Source organism: Chelonoidis abingdonii, chromosome 26, assembly GCF_003597395.2.
Source record: "Chelonoidis abingdonii isolate Lonesome George chromosome 26, CheloAbing_2.0, whole genome shotgun sequence".
NCBI lineage: Eukaryota > Metazoa > Chordata > Testudines > Testudinidae > Chelonoidis > Chelonoidis abingdonii.
The window spans coordinates 9,028,276-9,034,963 of NC_133794.1; positions in this window are offsets into that span (position 1 = coordinate 9,028,276).

Genomic DNA, 6,688 nt, shown 5'->3' on the forward strand with positions numbered 1-6,688 from the left:
CAGACAGCCTGGGAGTGATGGCTGCCGTGACTCGACCAGGACATGTGACCAGGCCACATGATGCTGGACTCCATCTTGGGATGTCAGTGTTTTTCCACAGACTGATCTGGGAATAGGGTGACCAGACAGCAAGTGTGAAAAACCAGGACGGGGTGGGGGGTAATAGGAGCCTGTATAAGAGATCCAAAAATCAGGACTGTCCCTATAAAACTTAGCTCAGGAACCAACCCATGCAACAAACCCCGATGCCAACTCTGCCCACATATCTACACCAGCGACACCATCACAGGACCTAACCAGATCAGCCACACCATCACCGGTTCATTCACCTGCACGTCCACCAATGTAATATACGCCATCATATGCCAGCAATGCCCCTCTGCTATGTACATCGGCCAAACTGGACAGTCACTACGGAAAAGGATAAATGGACAAAATCAGATATTTAGGAATGGCATATACAGAAAACCTGTAGGAGAGGCACTTCAACCTCCTGGCCACAGCTATAGCAGGACCCTTAAGGTGGGCCATCCGTGCAGAAAAAAACTTCAGGGGAGCAGACTTCAAAGAAGAAGACTGCTGAGCTTCACGTTCATCTGACAATATTCGAACCACCATCAGCCTCGAGGTTGAGACAAAGAAACTGTGAATGCTTGCCAACTACACGAACCATTTTCTCCCCTTGGTATTTGCACCACCTCGAAACTGCTAGAACAGGGCCTCTATCCTCCCTGATTGGAAGACTAACTTGTTAGTCTCTAGCTTGCTTCGAGATATATATATCTGCCCCCTGAAGAATTTGCCACTACATTTATCTGACTAAGTGGGTATCACACCACGAAAGCGCTAACCTAAAACGTCTGTTAGTCTATAAGGTGCCACAGGATTCTCTGCTGCCTATAAAACTGGAACACCTGATCACCCTAGCTGGGAACCGAGCTTTGGGAACAAAGGGTTCCTGCCAGATGCGAAAGCTGCATGAAGCAGGGAGTGACATTACCTGGGGTTCTTCACTCCCCGCACTAGGAGACTCCTGGAAACACCCAAGGAACAAGGACTGAACAGGGGGAAGTGCTGGGCCCAGGCTAAAGGGATTTCTAGCCTGTGAATGAAACACCTGGGGGTTCCACGCTCTAAAGCAAGTGCAGCTTGGCCCTTGAGGATCTGCAGCTGGCTGGTATCCTCGTAGGGTGAGAACCTGCTGTTCATACCCAAGCTGTTCAGTATGTTAAGCTTAGTTTGCGTTTTTTGTTTATTTGCTGGGTAATCTGCTTTGATCTGTTTGCTGTCCCTTAGAACCACTTCATTGTTTGTAGTTAATGAACTACACGCCAGCCCACTGGTTTATGGGAATCGTAGCTCAGGGGCGAAGGCTGCTGCATATTCTCTCCACATTGAGGGAGGGGGTGAATTGTATGAGCTTACGCTGTACAGGTCCCTGTGGTGCGCGGGACAGTATCACTTTGGGTTTACACTCCTGAGGGGGTGCGCACCTGGGGAGCGGGGGCTTGTCTTAGCTGTCGCCCTCCCAGGCAGGGGCTGCTCAGAGAGCCTGCGTGTAGCTGCAGCTGGGTGTGTCCCACCTGTGTGAATGCTGGTGAAAGTGCAGGCTGGAGGGCGTTGCCGCTTGTCACAGCAGCACAGCGTGAGGAGGAGCTCGGTGTGGGGGTTCAGTGGTACCCCAGTTCCAGGTGGCACCCTGGGGGGAACCCATCCCACCATGCAAACCCAGTGGGACTGTCCGTGGCCCGGAGAGCTCTGTCTGACCACACCAAGGAAGGCTCCTCGTCCCTGTTGTTTTGTTGGGGGTTTCAGGGCCTGAGAGGCGAGGGGAGGCCACCGGGCCCACAGTCAGTCTGTGGAGAGAGCTGAACCCCAGTCCCTGCAGTCCCACGCACCCTCCCCCATCCTATCTCCCCCGGCACGGGAGGCTGCGGGTCCAAATCCCACTTTGCAGCTCGCTTCTCTCTGATTCTGTGCTGGGCTCCCTCCGCCCCTGGAAGGAAAACATGGGGTGCCCCTCCCTGAAGCACAGCTGCTGGGAAGTTGGCTGGATTCTCATTTGCCAGCCCTGGGGGCCCGGCCAGAAGAGCATGAATAAATTCATGAAGCTTTGCCATCTCCCCGGCCCCTCGCCCAGCCCTGTCACAGGCCTGCCCCCCCTCCCCAGATGCCCAGCAAAGGGGGCTGGGTGTGTCCCTCATCCCATGGCAAGGGGGGGCCTGGATTGGGGAGGGAGGGAATCGCTCACAGAGCAACCTTTGCACTGGCGCTTCTGAGCCATCCATCACAGGCCCCGCGGGGCGGGCAGCCGCCAATTATGCATTCACCAGCCAGCGCCTGGCCAGCCCTTAGAGCCCCCCCCGGAAGACGAATGGCAATGGAGACCTTGCCTGGAATTTGTATTGATGGTGTGACTAGTGCCCTGGCTGCTGCTCAGCGCCGCACCCAGCGTTGGCTCGCCAGCCCGGGATGCTGGGTCCCCCAGCTCGTGGGGGGAGCGGGGGGGGGTTACTGTGCTGAACCTACTCATCTTCCCTGCAATGGGTTTATTGTTTCCAGCCACGTAAGAAGTGTTCAGCTGCTTTGCTCTCCCCGATGGCTCTGCCTGGGCCGGAGCCCCAAGCCTCAGGCGTGAAATGCTTCAGTCCCCCCCGGCAGTGGGTTCAGGCCCCCCTCCCGGCAGCTCCCCCTTGCACAGGAGCGAGGTTGAGCAGTAAAGCTGCAACTCCCCTGTGCTCTCCCCGTGAATGGGTCGCTCAGCTCCCTCCTCTCTGCTAAAGAGGCACTGAGGCAGTTAGGGGAAGGGGCCCAGGGCTGGGCCCCCTGGGCTTGGCCAAGATTCCCCCGAGTGGGAATAGGAGCTGGGCTGAGTCCTGGGCTCCAGCTCCTCCTAAGGGAAGGTTATGTGGTGCATTGGGGCGATTGAATATGGCCTGGGCCTGGGCTTGGGGATTCCTGGATTGTCTCCTGGCTCTGGGAGGGGCATGGGGGCTGGTGGGTTAGGGCAGGAGGCTGGGAGCTGGGATTCCCTGTTCAGGGAGGTCCTGCTGGCCAGTTCCCCAGACCAAGGGGCTGGGGTTTGCTCTGAGCCAGCCCCATAAGTCCCTCTCTGTCCTTGCCCCAAAGGGCACGCAGGCCTGGGCAGCCTCAGCTGCAGAGAGCCCCAGTTGGTGCCCTTCTCGGGTGTCTCAGCCAAGTGTGTGACTCATGCTGGGGCCTCAGCCCCCAGCCAGACCTTCCTCCCCCTTGAATTAAGTCTCTCAGCCTCCCCCTACTGAGATGGGCATTGCCTTGTCTTGCAGGGGGGGATGGACTGTCCTCAGCCAGGGACTGAGTCAGGGCAGGGAATAGAACCCAGGAGTCCTGGTCTCTATGCCCCCCACGATGGGGCCGGCGTCATGCGGCAGTGAGCTGGGGTGGCCGGGGCGAGGAGTGACACACACTGGGGGGGGAGCAAATGGCTGGGCTGGGCTGGCCCGGGGGGCCAGGTCCCCAGGCCCAATTCCCAGCGAGCCCCTTCCTGGAGCGTGCTGGCCCTGCAGGGTGTGGCTCTGGTGTGGGCTGCGGGGAGAGGGTTGGACACCGAAGAGGCACCAGCGTGGGGGGGGGGGGGCTAATCCATCATGAGCCCTCAGCGACGATGGTTCCCCTCAGCTACCTGCAACCCCACCCGCATCCAGCAATACCCAAAGCGCGAGGAGGGCTGTGACCTCCCCCCCCCCCGTTGCCCCCCTGCCGTTGCAGTGTGATGGGGCCACTTGGTCCTCCCTCCGTGTGGGCTGCCCCCCTGCCCCCACCAAGCAGGAGGGATCCAGCACCTGCCTCTCTGACCTAAGTGAGCACGCACAGCTCCCCCACCCTGGGTTCCTCCCATCCCCGCCCATGCAGCTGGCTCCAGGCAGGCCCTGCACCCTGCTCCAGGGCGTGTCTGAATTCCCGTTGCAGCTAGAGACCCCAGCTGAGACGAGGGCCCTGGCACGCCAGGCGCTGCACAGACACAGCGAGAGGCTCGCACGGCATTCAGCATGCAGGATGGTTATCTGTCCCCTCTCGCCAGGCCTAACGTGCCCATCACCCTGGGCTCTGGCCCTCCCTCCCCATGGACTCGCAGCTGGCGAGGCTGGTAGCCCTGAAAGGAGCCTGAGGCCTGGGCCGCCCTGCGGACAGGGAGGAGGACCCAGAGCTGCTCGTGTAGTCCCAGTAACAGACCTGCTGCTGCCTCCCCCATATCAGTCACTTCCCATTAATTACCCTGGCCCTGCTGAGGCTGATTCTTTCCCTGGGCAGGCGAGCTGCAGCCTCACCTCCTCTGGGTGTCTTGGCCCTGCCAATAAACCCGGTCACTTCTCATCACCGTCACCGCACCTGTGCTGGGCGTGCATCCCTGCTGCTTCCTGCCGGCTGCCTCCACTGACGGCAGGGTGCAAGGCTGGGGCACGGAGCATGTGCGTGCAGGTTCCTGGCATGTCAGGTTGAGGATACGTACGTGTCCCTTGTGTGCTGGATGGCGCACACACGTGTTCCTTGCATGTCTGAGCCTCACCTGCTTTGTATAATGCCTAGGCCGATTGGCACAGGTGCTCCTTGGCAGGGCTTTTGGGGCCCCCCAAAGAGGGGCAGCCTGGCCGGTGGGGCAGCCCTCAGTGAACGCAGAGGGTCCCCTGGGGCCCTGCCCTGGAGCCCCGTCGCTGGTCCCCTGCTGAGAACCCACCAACTCAGCTCATGCAGGCAGGGGCTGGTGCTGTGCCTCCCAATGCCAGCGGGGTGGAGCCGGCGCTCCTCAGAGGGGATAGGCCCCGCGTCCCATTCCCAGCCCCCCGAGCCAGCCAGTTCCTGGGGCTGGGGGGATGTCAGACCCTCCTGCTCCCAGGGTCCAGCCTGACCATCCCCTCCCAATTACGGGGCTGCGCCAGGACCCGGAGACAAATTGGCCTGTCAGCGGCAGCTGGAGTGGGCTTGGCAGGAAAATGGTGCAAATGAAAACAGATGGGTTGCTGCGCCCGGGCCGCTGCACCGCTTAATCCAGGGCATGTTTGCAATAAAGCGAATACTGCCAGGCCAGGGCCTAAATTGGACGAAAATTTTCCTTGAATGGTGACAATAAAGGGGCGAGGGGCAGGGCCTGGCTCAGCGGGAGGCTGGGGCCATGGCGGGCGCAGGGCTGGGGGGGGACCCCTAGCAAACATCCGCCTGGCCAGAGGTGAGCAAACGAGGGAGCAGCCTGGGCTGTAGTGAAATGAAAATTGACGTGCTTGTTGGGCTTACGGCGCATGGCCCGGAACGAGCGGAGAGTAATAGATTTGTTAGCATAATAGAGCCCGGCTCTGGGAGCTGTTAGTGTCACGCCTGGGCAGACTCGTACATCACAAACCAGTCCCCCGAGGGCTGCCGTCAACAATGCTGCCAGTGAGCTGCCGGGGCCCACGGAGAGGGGTGCTGGCTGTGGGGGGGTTGGTGCGATGCTCAGCAACTTTTAGGGGCTCTGGAAACAACCTGGAGGCTGAAAGGGGGCGAGCGTGCAAGCCATGTGCAAGCTGTGTGCAAGCTGCGTGCAAGCCACGTCCGCCGTGTGTGCACCCCAGGCAGCTAGCGCTGTCCAGGCTGGGGTAGAGGGGGGTTGGGTTGCCCCTCCGGCCTGGGCACTGCCTGTGAGCTTTCTGCAGCCCATCCTGCCCACACCCTGCCCCTCCGGGCTGGATACAGCCCCCCAGGTCTGGCCAGGCCCCATCCCTTCACCAACATGCTCCTGGGCCTACTTTCACCAACCCCCCACTACTGCTCACTCCCACTCGCGCCTTGCCCCACGGGCCGTCCCCTGCTCCAGCCCCTCCCAGGCTGCTCGCTATCAATTAAAGCCCAACTCCTAATTGGTGATCAAGAGCCAGGTCTCCCCGGAGGCACCCGGGGTAATTAGCAGCGTCCACGCTGTGCCAGGGGCTCCCCCCGCCCGGCTCCTGCCCGCCCACCCTGGTGCGCTGCCAGCTTGCTCTGTGTTTGCTTCCTCCCCTCCCACTCAGGGAGGTTTCTCTTTATTATCCCAAGGAGCAGGCAGGCCCTGAGCTGTCAGGCCGCCCCGTCTGCAGCCTCCTCGCGCTGGGGACCTTGGGCTGCCAGAAAGCAATTTAAAGAGCGTCAGGGCGAGCGGTCGACTCCGGGGGCAAAGGGGCAGCTGAGCCACTGCCTGATGGCTGGGTCGATAGTGAGCAGCGCCCTGGCATGGAGCAGCTGGGGCGCCCCCTGGGCCGGCACGCTCCCCCCCAGTCAGTCCTCCCTACTGGGAGCTCCCCCTCCCCAAGCCAGTGCCCCCTGATGGGAGCTCCCCTTCACCGACACCGCCCCCACTGGGAGCTTCTCCCCCGCAGCCAGATGGGAGCTCCCCCCCCAGCCAGTGCCCCCCGATGGGTGCTCCCCCCCCAGACAGCGCCACTTGGGCTGGCACGCCTCTCCCCCAGCCAGTGCCCCCCGATGGATGCTTCACCCCCAGACAGTGCCCCTTGGGCTGGCACACCTGCCCCCCAGGCAGTGCCCCCCGATGGATGCTTCACCCCCAGACAGCGCCCCTTGGGCCGGCCCACCTCCCCCCCAGCCAGTGCCCCCGATGAATGCTTCCCCCCCAGACAGCATCCCCTGGGCTGGCACACCTCCCCTACAGCCAGTGCCTCCTGCTGGGAGCTCCCCCTCCCCC